The 17,066-nt window shown below is 51.8% G+C and overlaps 1 protein-coding gene across 3 annotated transcripts in view; it reads left to right on the top strand.

Moving 5' to 3' along the window:
• The first annotated feature begins 2,525 nt into the window (after positions 1-2,525).
• MTMR4 (myotubularin related protein 4) overlaps positions 2,526-17,066 on the top strand; it is a 49,556-nt gene continuing 35,015 nt past the window's right edge. Inside the window, exons 1-2 of one of the 3 annotated variants that reach the window (XM_086859407.1) lie at positions 2,587-2,663; positions 4,233-4,328. The gene's annotated coding sequence lies outside the window, so the exon portion shown is untranslated. Of the gene's footprint in view, positions 2,664-3,999; positions 4,085-4,232; positions 4,329-17,066 lie in introns of those variants that run through there. The other 2 variants (XM_086859409.1, XM_086859406.1) reach the window with 2 other exon arrangements.

Below are 17,066 nucleotides of genomic sequence, written 5' to 3'. Positions count from 1 at the left end.
TGTCCTTTCCCCTTTCCCCCTTCCCCTTTCCCCTTTCCCCTTTCCCCTTTCCCCTTTCCCCTTTCCCCTTTCCCCTTTCCCCTTTCCCTTCCTCAGGAGCTGGGCTACATTTGCCTTGAGTTTTCTGCTGTATCACCCTCAAATTCAAACACTTTTGTTCTCTGTGTATTATTTTTTTTTCTGTGAAGGACATCAGACCAATAAGCTCCAGAGTCACAAGCTACTGAAATGAGTTCCTTGTGTGCCACCAGCCAGCTGGGGGTGGGGCCTGTCCCCAGCTATCAGCACACAACACCTTTGGACCAAACTGTGAGCTCTGGAACACAGGATTGGCGGGGGATTTCTCCCTGCTCCTTCCTGCTGGCCAGGTACCAGGTTTGGGGCACAGACAAAAGGCAGCTATATAGTGTGAGGTGAAGAGTCTGACCATGGCAGGAGATCAGTGGCCTGAGATGAAGTAGAGCTTCTAGAACATTGTAGTCTGTTCTTGTGCTGAGGGAGCATAGGGGAGCATTGTAGGACCTGGGGTGAGAGACAGCAGGGAGAAATGAAAGCAGCTCTGTTTCCTGCATGGAAAAGGTACAGGGAATCAGGAGATATCCCAGGGGAACATCCAGGCATGCTCATGTCTTGTACACATGAGCAAGACATGGTGCCATGGGCTACACCAACTCACGGGGCTCTCATGCCCATCAAGTGTCAGGGTGCTGATGCCTCCAGAGATCCCCTTGGGATCCCTGTTCAGGCCCACAGGGGACAGCCACCCCCCAGAGCTCTGTCATCACAGGCTGCCAAGGGGGTCTCAGGGTAGTGATACCTAACTGCCCCTTGCCTTTGAGCTTCGGACACTCCCTAGGGCTGGACCCTAGCATCCCACTGGAGGCTCTGGCCAGGAGCAGACCATGGCCCTTCATCTCTCACCTGAGTCAACTCAGATCCAACTGCTCCACCATCCTGAGGTGGTGGAGTGAAGATCTGTCAGTGAAAATCTGGCTGACCCTGATGCTCTTTCTGAAGCACAATGTTTGAGGAGGCAAGCCTTACCCACGTGCATCCTACATTGATTCTGCATCTCTTCCACTTCACCAGGGCTCAGAACCCCTTGGGTCAGCAGGTTGTCCAGCACCCCAGAGATCAATGGGTTGCTCACATGCTTCACAAACTCTTTCTGCACATTTTGGAGCAGCTTCTCTTCAGGATGACACCATGTACCCCATGCCATAGCTCCAGCTGCCCCACCATTCCCTGCAGGAATCTTCCCCATCACCTCTCTACCTGCTCCCCCTGTCCTATTGCCAACTCAGGGTGCTGCTCCCTCCCTCATTCTCCAGCCCAGAGGCTTCTCCTGCCATCACCCACCTTCCCCTTTTCCCACACATTTTTCCCAGGGAAATTGCCCGAAGCAATGCATTTGCAAAGATTCAGCATCCGCGGGACAAGGATGAAGCTCCCTCCTGCACTTCTCAGAGCCAGGCCCAGGACAGCTCCACTCACAGCTGGCAGGTAGGGATGGTTGTCCTTCCTCTGTCGAGGACAAACATCCCTTGAGCCGCACCCTCAAACCCTCCAGACCTGTCTGGGGCTGGGCTCAGCTCATTCTTTCCGGGGGCTGCAGAGAGACACCACCTCGGGCAGCAGCAGCTCATGCTGGCAGCTGGGAGCACTGGAACAGCTGCCCAGGGAGGGCGTGGAGTCTCCCTCTCTGGAGACATTCCAAATCCACCCGGGCACGTTCCTGTCACCTGCTCTGGGTGATCCTGCCTTGGCACAGGGGTTGGACTGCGTGATCTCCACAGGTTCCTTCCAGTTTCAGCTGTTCTGCGATGCAGCCCGCAGGATCCTGGAATGTAAACCCTTGGCTGTGAGAAAGCCTGAGATTGCCTCCTAACTCCACCAGCGGGACTGTTCCGCAGGGCACGCTGAAAATGTGAAGGGTACAAGTAACGCAGGGACGAGGCAAGGGGCAGAGGCCTCCCCTCTGGGGGAGGCACACCCAGGCAGAGAGAAGCAGCAACTGCCCGAGGCTGAGCGGGGCGATAGAACGGGGAGGCCTCACGATCTCTTGATCATTCAGGTGGCTTCCGTAGACCGCGGGGCCCGGCCCGGAGGCAGCGGCGCCGCGCCATGCAGCCCCGGCCGAGGCACCGGAGGCGGCACCGCCCCACGGATGCCCAGGGGTTGTTCCCCTCGGACCGAGATCCGTCAGGCCCCGGGACCCCTCGTGCCGCCCCCGGCCCCAGCCGCGCTGAGGGGGTCCCTGTCACCGGGCGGTCACGTGACAAGACACGCCCGCCAGCAACCGCTCCCACCGCCCGCCCGCCTTTTCTGAGGTGCAGCCCTGTACGGCCGCCGATTGGCTGCGGCGGGACGCGCTGTGATTTCTCATTGGGCGTCGGGCGTCGGGCACCGCCCACTCCCGTGTCACGGGATAGGCCTGGCGGGAGGGCGGGTGGGCGTGGCCTGGCGGGAGGGTGGGTGGGCGTGGTCTGGTGGCTGGTGGCGCTGGGCGGGGACGCGTTCTCTCCGATGATTGGTCGGTGACGCCGGCGGTGCCGGGCGCTGATTGGCCGTGACGCGTGGGCCGGCGGGAGGGGCCGGGCGGGAGCTGCACGCGGCATAGGCGGGAGCGGCGCGCCGGAGCCGGGCGGGATCCGCCGGGACAGGTGAGGCCGGGGCTGCCCGGGACCCTCCATCCTCGCTCCCCTCCCGCCGCTCCGACACCCAGCGCCGCTCCTCGGGCCGCCGCCCGCCGTGGCCCCGCTCCTTCTCCCCGCCGCCCGCTGAGCGCGGCCTCCCCGGGGCCTGTCCGTGAGGGGCGGCACCGCCCGGTGGCAGCAGCGCTGAGGCGGCGGCGGCGGCTCTGCGGGCCGGGCCCGGGCCGGGCTGCACCGGCGGTTCCGCGGTGTCGCCGGCGGGTGGAGATGGGGTCGCAGTCAGACCGAAGAACGGGACGCGAAGCTCCCGCTGGGGCCGGCCCTGCTCGCTCCGGCCCTGCCGCGGGCCCTGAGCCCTTCCCCGGGCCGAGGCTGCGGGCGCGGCTCGCCTCCCTCTCCTGTCCACCCTCACTGGGGCCGTGCAGATCCCAGTGCCATGGAAGTGCCTGGTGGGTGGGAGATTCTTGTTCCACAGGCATCCGGAGTAGCGGCGCGGAGCTGGTTCTTTTTTGCACGCGGTAGGGTTTGCCCAGCGCTCCCCTGGAGGCCACACACGGCTGTGTTGGGAGCAGGTGCCTCCCCTCCGTGTTCGGTAGGAGTTGTTTCTGTGCTGGTTTGGAACTACGAGTGGCTGAAGTTTTTGGTGTGGAGATGGTGATGCAGGTTTGACATTTATTTAGAACCCGCTCAGCTAACTGTGTTGTAAACATTGGCTTCTCTAAAGCAGATGATGTGATGCCTTTGGGGTTTCCTGCTGAATTAACTGAGGTGGGATGAGCTCAAAATAATCCGTGTTAAATTGGAGGTTCCTAGAATGTCATTGGGCATGAGAGTTCGTAAGGATCCTGATGGTGATTTTGGCAGGGACTTGAAGGAAGCTGACAGCTAAAAGCTGAGGAGCTGCATGAGCAACTCAGAGTGCTAAGTAAAAAATGGGAAATGAGAATCCCACTCTGTGGCCTGGCTAGTCTGGCATTGGACTTTGGGGAGACCACACATGTTTTACCAGAGAAAGCAAACTTCAGGAAGAGTCCAAAATAAGGAGAAACAAGGGAGGGAGAAGTGGGATCTGTCCTGAGAAGCAGGAATTTTTGTCTGGGTTCATGAATATATTGAACACAGGGAGCTGGGCTGGAGGTGGTCTTTGGTACCGCACTGAGGAAGAGGAGAGGGAATGTTAACTCAGCTCTCACATTGTTACAAAAGCTGCTGTGGCCAGATTTGGTGCTTGTGTGTGGTTCAAAGCTGGTGAAAAGCTGAGTAGAGTTTGGAGATGTATGAGGTGGTATTAAAGGTGAAAAAAGCTGACATGTGGTACAGAGAGAACTCCATCTGCTTCCTCCAGCAAGAGTTTGAGAGAAGATCTGGCCAGTCTGCATCTGCTTGTGGGGAACAGAGGCTGGACACTGGGAATTCAGAGGCTGGTCAGGGTATGTGTACATGGAATCCAAAATGGATATCTTTAGGTGACAGATTCATGCGTAAGAAAAAAATTCCCTAAGTCAGTGATGACTTTGTATTGGCTGCCAACTTTTACACGGAAGCTTCATATTTTTCTTTTTTTTTTAATAAAAGCAGCTGGGCTCACAGCCCCAGGAGTTCAGGGTCTGCTCTGCTTGGGGGTCTGTGAGCTGGCCGTGGTGTCTTTCAGGGAGTTTGCTGGAAGATGGACATGTAAGTAAACTGGGAAATAAATGTAAAAGTTTCACTTATAAATTTCTAGGAATATCTGGGTTCCCCTTTTCTTTGCTGCATTCTCAGAAATCTGTTTATCTGACTGTGACAGTTATTTAGTTTTTCTGGGAGAGCCTTGACTGGGACATTTCCTCAGAGGTGTCACTGCTGTGGGTTTTGTGGCGGGGTCCTTCCAGCCCATCTGTCTCAACAACAGTGTAACTTATATATCAGATTTGGTTGAAACAAGCTAAAAGGAAAAAAAAAAAACAAATCTAAAATCCAGATCAAGAGAAGCTTCAGGGGCAGATCTTGCCACAGAGACTTTGGAGAATGCTGCTGTGCCATCTTTTATTGTGATCTCAATCTGCCAAATATGCACTGGCCTGGTTTTGTTTTTTGTTTAGTGAGGCTTCTCAGAGTGTCTCTTGTGCCAGTGCTGGGGGAGCGCAGGGATGATGTGAGCAGCCTTTCCTTGGCCTGGTGCCTGTGTCTTGCTGAGCTTTGCTCACCTGGAGGCAGGTGCCAGGCCTGGATGACTCTAGTCCGCCCTGTTTGTGAGGATTGCTCTGGGAATTGGGCCTTCTCCTCCAAGGGATGTGGTTTTAGTCTGAGCTGTTTGAGACAGAGCGATTTCCTTTCTTCTTTGCTGTCTCCAGATTGTTTCAGAGGCTGCTGTCAGTGGAGGGAGAGGGTTGTTCTTAGTAATACTTTAGTAGGTGAGGAAAAAGAAGGGTAGAGAGAACTGAGATTGTTTCGGGGTGTGTGTGGTTGCACTGAGTATGTGCAGTGGTGTTGGAAATGACTGAGCATTGTTTCACAGGAAAATCCAGCAGTGTCATCTAACCCAGGTTATTTTTATCAGAAAGAAATGTGAACAGAAGGAGAAAAATCAGTGTTGCATACTTGCACATCACACTCAACTTCCCAGGACAGGTTTGCTCCCCCAGGGAATTAATAATTATCAAGGAGTTACAAAAGCTGAAACCTTCTCCCTTCTGAGGCTGCTCCAGCCAGGCAGTTTCCCATGTGCTTTTGGATTTCAAGTGGGCTCTTACTGTGAGACTTGTTGCTCTTTGCAGAACTAGATCAGGGCCCTTTTTAGATAATGATGAATGGAGATGAGAGCTATTAAAAAAATTACTTTGCTCTTAGCAAATTAGCATAACAGGTTAATCCCTGTTGATAATTGCTTTCCTGTTCTTCAGGAAGATGCTGGGGCTGTGATGGAGTAGGGAGGAGTTTTGTCTGATCACTTGGAGCATGCTGCTGGCCGATGTAATCGCTTCCCTTCTGTTCCTCCCTGATGCTCCTGCAGTTCCATGCACTCCCAACAGCCCCAAAGGATAGGATTTCCCACCAGAGGGATCAGATGATTAGTTTATAAATAGCAAATGCCTGTTCAGGCCTACTTTCCAGGGTGATTTGGTCCCTCTCCTGTTCAAAGCAATACAACTGCATCCATGCCTTGCGGCCCAGAGCTGAATCCAAGGAAAGAGGGATGCTTTCCCCTGAGATGATCAATTTCTGCCCAGAAGGAAACTGCCTTGGTGCCAAGTGCTTTGGCTTTGCAGCCAGAGCCTCAGAGGGAGGATTGACTGGGAGGCTCCGGCAGCAGCAGTGCACTGTGCTGCTGGATGTGCCGGCACAGCATTCAGCTGGGAATGTGAGCTGAAATGAAACTGAAACATGTTCAATGGCTGAATCGTGTTTGAAATGAGCCTGTGTTCCTGCCAGGAAGCCTGTGCTGGTAGTGGGGCACCCTTGTTTCAAAGCCTGAGCTCTTGGAGTCCTCTTTGCGTTGCACACGTTCCCTCTCACCTATTTCCTTCCAACTTTCCTTCCTTTCTCTCTAGTTTAATCAGTCCTGGGCTGCTGAGAGATTCTGACACACGTGCCCAGGTTTGATGTGCAGCCTCTGGTTGCCCTGACATACCTGGGTTTGTCTCAGAACTGGAGCATTCCCAGCAGGGTGGGAATTGAATTGTGGGGATAGTTTCATGGGGTGTTTCATGGTGTGCAATATCGGTGTGTAGTGGGTTTGGGAGCAGCCTCGGCCTTTCCAGACAGAGGTAACTTTAGAATGACAGAGCATCAGCAGAACTAAACTGACAGTTCCCACTCTTAACAATGGTAATGTCTTTGTTGTTAATTATTACTTTGTCTGTGTTGCTGTTTCTCAGTTGAGAGATGCCCTCAAATTTCTTCTTCAAGAGGGAGAAGCCTGCCCAGTGCCTATCCCAAGAGAGGAGAGTTATGTGTCAGTATATTCTATTTCAACATGTATCAAGTTTCTGGCCTCAGAGGTTTCCTTTTATGTTGTGAGCATTTGTAGGCGCTTTATTCCCTTTAGTCTCTGATGGAGAGCATTCCTGATCTGCCTTCCCTCGTGGATCCTATTGCTTCACTTCTAGGTGGAGTGTTTGCTCAGCAGTGTGTGTGACACAGCTGATCTCAGGCACTGCACACCCTGGAAGGTCAGCTGGCTCGGCCACGCACGACAGAGTTCTGCTTTTGCCAACATTTATTTTCCTGAGGGACAGAAGCACTGCACTGTCTCTTGCAAGGGTGCAGGCCTGATCCCACCAGAGGTAGAGACAGGAACAGCGTTCACAGGGAGGATAGCATTTAGGATTGAGGTTTTCCTAAGCCTTGGGAATGGGGTTTGCTAGAAATAAGATAGATGGGAATGTTCTGATAGCAAAGTACAGGAGACATATGGGGTACCTCTGTCTGAGATGGAGCAAGAGCCAAGTCTGGTGACCACTGTCAGCTCCTCCCTGCTTCGGAGGAGCCTGTGCTGGCAGTAGGGACAGAGGTAGACACGGCTCACAACTTATCTGCTTGGGGGCAAAGTCTTGCAGCTGAACTTAAGCCCAGAATTGCAGTGGGGTATTCTCTAGAGCTCAGCTTTCTGCCATTTCATGCTGTCAGAACAGCACTGGCTGGGAAGTGGAGTCGTTGTGTCTTTTCCAACCTGACCAGTTCTTCGCTGCAAAATGAAATTGTGGAATTGTTCTCAGAACGTGCTTGGACATGGCACTGCCTGTGAGTGACAGCTTTATGGTAAGGACCCTCAAAGCATTTCTACTTTACAGTCAGTTCAATTGCTTAGGCTCTGCCAGCCTTTCCCTGATGGTCCCTGCTGAAGCTGAGGACTGCTCCAAGTGAGCAAGGGCTGCAGTTTGCATTGTTCCTTCTGGAAGCTTCAGAGGTTTTGTTGGTTTGTTTTATTCTAGAAACTTGTTGAAGTAGACAGCTTCCCGAGTGGATGAGTGCCTTGTGGCAAACCAGCATGAATCTATTCAGTTGTCTCTGTTGTTTCAACTGTGCTGCGTGGATTCACAATAATTTTTTTTTAAGTCTTTCAAAGGACTTGGCAGAAGTCTCCTTATTGCAGGAGCATGACTGGCACGTAGCACTCAGGGCCACCAGTGTGACAGAGCCAGGTGGGATCTGTTTCACTGTTTTAATGGGAACGAGAGCAGCCATTGTCCTGTTCAGTATCTCATTTATGAGGCCTACACCCAGTTTGGAGAACATCTCCTGAGGGTATCCTGGGGGAGCATGGCTGGCTGCTGGCCTGGAGCCTGGGTCATACCCGTGCTTCCTGCAGCTCAGCTTGGCTGCCAGCACCGCTTGGCAGCTTCATCACGCTGCGGGTGCCTCATGACCCGGGGTGCTCAGGAGGAGCTTCAGGAGGATGTGAGGAGCCCTGAAGTTGTTGCTTCTCACCCCAGTCAACATCATCAGGGCTTATACTCACTTCTGCTTTCTAGCCAGACAGCACCCCCTTCCTGCTTCCTCCAGGTCAGGGCTGCAGCTGCCCCCATGCCAGAGGCACTTCTGCCTTCCTTCCCAAATGGCAGATTGAACTTCCCAAAGGCTAAAATGTTCTGTTCTTGCTGAAAACACTGGAACAAGCCCATGGCAACTGGGCACAGGGCAAAAAGCCTGTGCTGCCCTGGAGTTCAGGCTTGGGGCAGTGGAAGCGAGTCTTTTCAGGCACAAGGCCCAGGGAGGCTGAAGTTGGACGCAGGATGGAGCAGCCTGTATGTTCCAGGACAGAGTCTGTGTTTGGATGGGGAAGAACAGCTGTGAGGTATTTGGGGGTTTGGTGGCAAGGAACACAGCAAAGTGGGAGTTGGTGAGCTCCTCTGGAAACACCAGAGATGTTTTTCAAGCTGCTTTACGTACCACTGAGGATGTACATTCCCAGTGATCTGGGGTGTTAAACTTTCCTCTGGCTGTGCTGAAGTACAGTTCATGGTTTGTGTCATCTTGTCAACTTTCCTGTGCCCTTAGGTAGGTCTGGACCCTTGTCAGCCATACATTCCCCCTCCAGTGCTGCGTCAGGGTTTCCTACAGCCTGAGACTTTTATGTCTTCTGTATGTGGGATTTATTTCCTGTGATGCTAAAGTTCAGTGCCACTTTATTTTTTAAAGCTGTGGCCCTTGTGACCTGGGGAACTGCTGCTGACTTCTGGTGTGATGAGTGTCTGTCTGTATGCTTCAGGCAAGCCATTTCCCTCCAATCCCAATGGACAGCAGGATGGCTGGGAACCCTGCAGAGGGATTAACTCTGGCTCCTCTTTCTGGGGTATCAGCTTTTCCTTCTGTGTGTTTGGATCCTTTGTGCTCATAAACAATGTGCCTGGTTTTTCTCTGCGAACGTCTGTCTCACCTGCACTGGGCTCTTTATCACCTGCCTGCTGTGGAGGGGAGATCTGCTGCTCCTGTAAAGTGCCAGTGCTTAATATTTCACTGTCAGGAAGTCCTGACTTGTGCTTTTCATATTCACCCCTTCACAAGAGGTAACTCCTCTAGGAAAAGAAGGTTCCCTGTGTCTACACACCTCCTCTGACAACCAGGTGATACCTTGAGGCCATGGATGTGTGTGCAAATCCAGCCAGGGAAAGTGGATACAGTGAGAGGGAGTCTGGGCAATGAGAATTCTCATCTTGCTCGCAGCAAGGAAACATCTCCTCTAGACCTGGTTCCCATGAAGTTCCAGGAGCTCTGCCTGCTGCCCCTTTCCCTTCTGAAGAAAGAGGGAATGACACCATGTCCAGGGAGAAGGACGGGAGCTGAGGTCAGGCTCTTCCTGAAGAAGCTGTAGCCTAGCTAAGCTGTTTGGTAAGCAGCTGATGGGGAATTTTGGTACTGATGCCAGCTCTGACACTGCCAGCCTTGCTTGATGCTACAAGCTCACAGGGTATACAGTGCCTTTATAAAGTAATTCTGTTACTACTTTGAGGGAGTTTTATCATACCCAGGATAACCATATCCTTCCTGTTCCCACTCCAGCTCCCACACTGCTGCCCTGCTCAGGGCCTTGCTGCCTCTTAAGTCAGGCAAAACTCAGGTGAAATTGCACTGGCCTCTGAATGTTTGTTTTCACTGTGCCCTGAGCTTTCATGTTTGGATATAGCTGCCTAGGGGAAGAGAAAGTCCCTTGATTTCCAAGGAGAACTGCTTGTTTGTGCTGTGAAGTCCCTATTTTCTGGGGAGTGTTGAACCTGTGGTACATCCTAAAGGGCACTTAATGGCAAGAATGGAGGGTCTTTTCTTTAGAACTGCTGTTGTGAGGGAAAGAGTCATGGTAGGAGGCTCCCAGGCACTGGAGGTGGATGCAGAAATCCCCAGAGGGGACCCAAGAGCGAGTGCCAGATTTTCCCTGCAGCTCTGCTGAATTGCAGCATTCCTCAGGGCCATGTCAAGAGCTCCTGCCCCATGGGGGAATAGGTGCTGTTGCTGCAGCAGCTTTGCTTTGTGACAGCTCCACTTCTCCTTCTCCTCCTGGCGCTCGGGATCCTTGGAGTGGGTGTTCACCATGCCTGGTGAGAACACCAGGGGTGTTTGGGGACAGTATCTTTCAGGGCAGTGACCTGGGCACACTTCATCTTTGCCAAAAACATTCCACAGGGATGCTGGCTGCTCCTGTGTGATGTGGTGATACTGGGGATTATTGCCCTGGGAGAGCAGATCCTTTGTTTGTGTCCCACAGCTGGTTGGGAGCGCAAAGAACTGTGTTGGAGAGGAGCTTTGCTGCTTGCTGAAGGTGAGGGATGAGTCTTGATGCAGGAAAGGGTAATTAGTGGAGCTGCCTCAGGCTGAGATTTGATGGATGTAGGGAGGAGCAGGGGCTGCAGGGAATCCTCTGCAGGACTTTGAGACAATGCGTAATTAGAAGAAGTGAATGAATGGGCCTGCTTTGCCCTGAAGAATCGGTCATGTCCTTTCTGGTGCCTGTGGCTGATAAATACCAGTGAGTGTTCCTCGGGGAGCTCCCAGGATCCAAGGTGGTGTGTGCTCGTTATGGGGCAGCCTGGAGACACCCTGCAGGCAGGGAATGCCACGTTACCAGCAGGCAGCCAGCACAGGCTGCATGTGGATACCGGGGCAGGGATGTGCCAGCAAGCCACTCATATCCCTCCCTGCTGTCCTTTGCACTTCCTTGGGCTGGCATGAGGTTATGTCTTCCTGACCCTGTTCTTTGCTCTTTCTCCTTTCTGGAACTGGAAAGTTAATCTATTGGGACTCTCCACGGAGTACCACCATTCCCAGCATGCCAGTGAGCAGATGGATCCCTCTCTGCTGTCTCATGTCTGCATTTCCAAATGAAAGTGGGTAGCTAAGCACCTTTGGATACTGGATAAGATGATCCTAGACAGAGCCTGTTTTGTTCAGCAAGGAGAGCAAATTGAGATTATTTTTTAACCTGAATGCAGAGGTTCTGTACACATTTGGCTCAGTAGGATACTCTGTAGAGAGCTTTTGTTGCCATTGCTAAATGAGACAAAAGAGGAAGTAAAAGTGGGTCTGTCCTGTGAAGTGGATTCATAGTTTCGTTTTATAATAAACCACAGACTTGTGGACAAATGAATCCCCCACCTCCCTTTCTCTTTGTTCCACTGCATCGTTCCTTCCTCAATAGGTGTTTTTAGTAGAGGAATTCCCAGAAGTTTTAGAGGAACTGTTCTTCCTGTGAGGTTGTCTTTTATTGAAATACAAGAGGAAGTTCCTTAGACTTCTGTGAAAAAGTTCAATAGGTCTTGTGGCAGAGGAAGTCACATTTTCAACATGTTTTACTAATGACGAAGTACTCAAAACTGAAGTCGGAATGAGCAGCCAGTTCCTCTATTGGAATTCCCTGGGGAGTTGGTATCCCACTGCCCCTGTGCTGCTGCTTCTGCTTTCTCCCAGCTCCAAAATCCCACAGCAAAGGGTTGCTACTGGAACAATAGAAGCTGGGAAGTGGGATGTCACTGAGTGCTGTGACTGCAGCTTTCCATTCTGCCTGTTCTCTGGAGCTGTGGGGCTGGAGCCCAGGATGCTGGCCTGTGTGGCAGTGTGGGCTGGAGTGAAAACACAGTGCTGGGGAAAACTTGGATTCAGCTGGAATTGCTGATAGAGCTGCCACTGGTTTTGGTGGCTGTGTGATTCCATCAGTGCGTGTCAGTGATGCACTGTCAGGAGGAAGGGACCTGCCTCGTGTTTGGGGAAAGATGATAAAAATCCCAGTGCTTCCTGAGATTTGTCTTCGTGTTAGATAAAGTCTGATGCATTGCAATCTTGTCCTAAACCTTGTAGAGGTAGGAATTTGATCGTTAATGAGTTCTATTATAGTCAGTTATTAAGGGAAAGAAATCCCAGGCTCTGTTCCCTGTGTGAATTGCAGCAGATGAGAATAAATCATCTGGCCCCTCTCGGTACCAAACTCAGCGTGTGGCCACCTTCATCCCTCATCCTGCTGGAAGCTGCCAGCAGGGAAGGGACAGTGTGTGTGAATTTGAGCAGCTCTTGCTGCTAGATAAGCTGGGGACTTGCTATATATATCAAATTGCCTTCTCTTCCCTTGTATCGATTGGCTGGGGATTTCCTTTTCTAAGAGTGCCTTTGGAGTGGCCGGCATGGCCAGCACTGTTTTTAGAAGCAGTTAAGCTCATACTTACAGAGAGCCCGAGATGGGAGCACTTAAGCTCAGCTGAACTTGCTGACCTGCCCACATTCTTTGAGGTGAGGTTATTAATGAAAGCAGGTCAGTGTGCAAGGCAGTACCTTAATGGGATTTTCCATTGCTGAAGTGCAAACCAGTTTTGAAGGCTCCAGATACCTGGAAATTAAAGACCAAAGACTTTGGTTTAATCTTCTTAAACTTTGGGGGCTTGGGGTGGGGAAGGGGAATTGTTAAACACCAGGTGAGGTATTGCTTGGTTTTAGGAGGGATACCACCTCCAGAAAAGCCTCATGAAGGCCAAGTTTTCAAGTTCATTGCCTGGTTGTGAAGAACAGCTGTGGCAACACAAAGTCCTGAGAGGGTTCCTTGGGAAGGAGGATGTCCATCCAGGCTGTTGACATAGCAAACCATCAGTGCCTGTAAACCCAGGGTTTCCATGGGATCCAACAGCTCTGACCATGCTCAGGTTGGACATGCAATTGAAAGTGAGCTCTTAACTTATGAATAACAATTCTCAAGGGTTTTCATCTCCTCTTGTGGTCTTCTGTAGCTTGATGGTAAAATCCCTGAGCAGATGTTCATTGCTCTGTTTTAGAGGTTCTTCGGGTGAAAGGGAGCTGGGAACTTCATGTGATGATGGCACAAATATTGCAAGTTTTGGGGAGGACCTGGCTTTTCCCCAGGAGCAGGGAGGAGCATTCAGCAGAGCTGTGTGTTCCCAGCCACGTTTCAAGGGTCAGTGCTGCAGGGTCTGGCACAGGATCCTCCTCGTCACTTGTGAGGAGGCTGCTGGGGAAACTGGGCTTGGTCTGGGTGAGTCAACAGAATAAATCCTGATGCTTCCTTGTCCTCTCAGACCTGCCGATGGTTTCGGTCATAGCTTTTTCACATGTGTGTCTGTGTGGGTTACTAAAAGATGCTTCATTTTGTTCCCATGGAAGAAAACTACAGTTGGAGAAAACAGGCCCTCCTAGATGTTCTGCCTGTGGTGAATGGTGGCACTTGAGCTCTGGCCTGGGGTCTGCTTCCAGCCAGAAGCTCATGGTTCCAGAGCTGAGGAGCCTCAGCTGGAGCTGGAAGCATGGTTACTGCAGGGCTGTAAATCCCAGTGCTGTTAAGGACATGTGATCACCTGGAATAAAAGCAGTATTTTCTGTTTTCAGACACTGTTTCTATTGACTGTCCCAGGGGGGATTCCAGATCCTTGCAGGTAGGATGTCAAAGGTGTCCTGGCTGCCCTTTACCAAGGGCTGTAGTTCCCCCATCCATCCTGTCCTCTGGCTGCAGGAACATGTCTTAGAAACCTTAGGACTCCTAAAGTAATACCACATGGGTATGTTTATGCACCTGTATAAAAAAATAATAGTTACATTTGTAATAACAACAGAGCTGAAGTTGTGTTGCTGCTGTTTGGTGGAAATTATTTTAAAATGCCCACAGGTTGAATGCCAGGATATCAAACATGGGTGCTTGAGAAAAGCCTGAGATTGGATGGGAAAACCTGTGGTGGGGTAGGGAGGGGAAGTGGCACACTTCAGGACTTTATCTTTGGATTTCAGAGCCTTCTGGTGTGTTTGGGTCACATATCTCAGGTTTTTTCTGCAGTCACAAAGATTGCCTTCCAGAAAAAATTGTGGCTGTCGGACTCCCCACGTTGATGGGAATTAAAGGTGAATTCTCCTGATGCACAATGAGAACTGAGTGCACAGAGACCAGTTTAGACAGCACTTCTCTGGCCTGGAGACTTGGGATGTGACCTCAGTAGTGCAGGCACCATTTCCTTGAAGCTGTTACTGCTTCCTTCCTGAGATTGAGTTGGAGTCAGCGCACAGTGTGGAGGGAGGCGCCGGGGCAGCGTGAGAGGGAGCCCTGCACATCTCTCCCTCTGGAGATGCAGGATGCCAGGAGCAGGCAGGAGCCTGGACTGCAGCTGGGATGGATCCATCTGTACTGCTTTGGGTAGGGACCAGGCAATTGTTTGTACTTGAATAAAGGCTTAATTGTGACTTGAAATGCCCCAACTGCTTTTTTAAAGAAAAGCAAACAAAGCTGGAGAACAACAGGCTGGAGTTACAGGGAACTTTGGAAACGTTTGCCAAAGTTGTGCTTCCTGTCTCTGTCAGTCCGATGGCCACAGGGTTCAGCTTGGAGTCTTGGCTTTGAATTCCTTCTCTGCCAGCTTGGGATGAAAGGCCTGTAGGGTGGGCATGGCACAGAGGCCCTCTCGTGGTTCCTCCACTGCCCTCCTGAAAGTGACTGGGGTCTGTCCCTCTCTGCGGCTGCCTCAGGCTGGCTGGGATGGGGAATGAATCAGTCTGGTGATGGCAGCCTCCTGCAGGCCTTGCTCCTGTCCCTGCTCCCATCTCTGCTCCCCAGTCCCTGCTGCCATCCCTGCTGCCATCCCTGCTGCCATCCCTGCTCCCATCCCTGCTGCCATCCCTGCTCCCATCTCTGCTCCCCAGTCCCTGCTGCCATCCCTGCTCCCATCTCTGCTCCCCAGTCCCTGCTGCCATCCCTGCTCCCATCTCTGCTCCCAGTCCCTGCTCCCATCCCTGCTCCCAGCAGCTCCTTGGGAACACGAAGGAGGAGGCAGACGCTGACCTGGCAGGGGACCGTTCCCGGTGTGCTGCTGCCACCTGGTGCCACCGGCTGCCCCGGCCCCGGGGCTGCGGTGCCAGCAGAGCCACAGCCTCAGGAGGAGGGGGGAGATGGGCTGAGAAACTCCTGATCCTGCTCCAGCCTCTGCTTCCTTCACCAGCACTGCGTTCCCCTTGAAACTCCCATTTCACTGTCATTAATGGAAAGAGCAGAGTCAGCTGGCAAGCAGGCAGGCTGCTGAAATTAATTATGCTTAAAATCATTGAAGAGATGGATAGCAGTGCTCGTTAGGGGTCTGGCAGAGTGCTGGGATCTGTTCTCTTCCCTCATTATCCCATACACCTTGTGGCATCTGGGTGACACTGCTGGACCCTCCAGCTGGGATCTGTCAGAATCTGCCTGTGCACCCCCATCTCACAGAATCACAGAATGCAAGGTTTGAAAAGCACCTTAAAGATCATTTTGTTCCATCTTGCACATGGTATAAACTGTTTTCTGGTTCCTCTGTGTATCCATCTCTCCTCGCTCCTGGCTGAGCAAGATGTGGCAGAGGAAAGGACAGGACAGACAAAATGCTGCTGGGGTTATGGTCCTGCAGGGTTGGGGATCCACAGGGATCCTATGGTGCACCATAGGGATCTCCCCCTGCCCGGTTTCTTCACTCTTCTGCAAAACAAGTTGTCACTAAACAGCTTTGACAATGTCTCTAGGCTAAGCTGGCCCCTGAGCCTGACACAGAGGTGGCTGGCAGGTCTTAGCTCCAGGTGTATCTCTGGCCAAGCCTATCAAGTTCAGCATTTTTTGAATTCTTGTAGTGTTTTCCTCCCCCAAGCTCTAGTCTTGTTTGCCTGTTTCCCCCTCCACCTCCTTCCACACCCTCTTCTACATTCCTGCATCCTTCCTTCCATGGCTTCCACTGTTCCTTGCACCCTCAGTTCTCAGTTCTACACTGTTCAGCAGCATGAACCCCAAAACTGCCTGTACCCCCGTGCTGCTTCTGCTGTGCTGGCTGAGCTCTGCCATTTGTAGCCATGGTCCCAGCAGTGCTGGGGACAGAAATGCCACCAATGTGTCCCCTCTGCCATCACTGCTATTATATATTTTTGCAGTGGAATTTTTGTCAGTCCCTATTGAGCAGCTCATGTGGGGGTGCCTGTGAGATCCTCTGAGATGCACTTCCAGCAGCCCTTCGTCCATAGGTAATTCTGCATCTTGGAATTCAGCCCTTCCCCCTGCTTAGACCATATATTATGTTCTCTTCATGCTGCAGAGCAGTTTGAATACTTTGGCAACTTGTCACCATCATCAGGTATTGCTGTGACATTCCTGGGCTCTGGTAGTCTGATCTTTTATTTTTAATAGTTATTCAGCAGTAAAAGAGTTTTGTTGTTGAAGAGCAGCTGGTCATGGCCTTCATTAGAAACAACTCTCTGAGCTGTAATTTTGTGTAGAATAACAAAGACTGGCCCATATAATCTGCTTTGCATGTAACTGTGGGGTCTGACAATTATATTTTTAGCCTCTAATTAGTCAGGAGGCTTGAGATGGCTGTTTCTGTTTCATTTGGGATCACAATAAGGCTAATAGGTTTCCTGTTTTTTTCCTTCTAACATCCCGTTTAATATTGGCCTTGTTCTTCCCCTGTAAGTGCACCAGGACCAACTCTACAATTTTAGCTGAAATTAAAGCAAAAATCTCTGCCTGGGGCAGATGCTGAGCACAGAGAGCTCCACTCCAACAGCAAACAATGGCTGGAGTTTCATGAGCAATTAAAATTGAGTCTCCTAGCAGGGAGCGAGGAGCTGCCAGGGGCCACCCACCTCGCCTGGGGCACCCCCGATCCCCCTGCAGGCAGGAAGCCTCAGCCAGCTCTTGCTGCCCTTGCCAGCCTTGCAAAGTTCGGTGTGTGCCCCAGTGGGCACCTCCCTCCTTCCCACAGGATCCCTGCTCCGTGCTGTGCTGGCAGGTGATGGCAGGGAGCAGGTGCTGTTCCTCATTATTCCCTGTTCTCGATGCCCAGCTCACCGTTGTTAATCCCACTGTGCTGGAGGCAGGACTTGCAGCTTTTTTCAGAGGTTTCTGTAAATTCACAGCTCTGTGCTTTTGTGGCATCTCCATGAGACCTGGGGAGGCAGAGGGAGAGGGAGTGATTCTCCTGGGTTTTGACAGACCAGTTGTTT

The sequence above is a fragment of the Cyanistes caeruleus genome, chromosome 21, assembly GCF_971803275.1.
Source record: "Cyanistes caeruleus chromosome 21, bCyaCae1.hap1.1, whole genome shotgun sequence".
Lineage (NCBI taxonomy): Eukaryota > Metazoa > Chordata > Aves > Passeriformes > Paridae > Cyanistes > Cyanistes caeruleus.
Note: the sequence above shows the minus strand (reverse complement) of the source record. Positions and strands in the feature narration are given on the sequence as shown.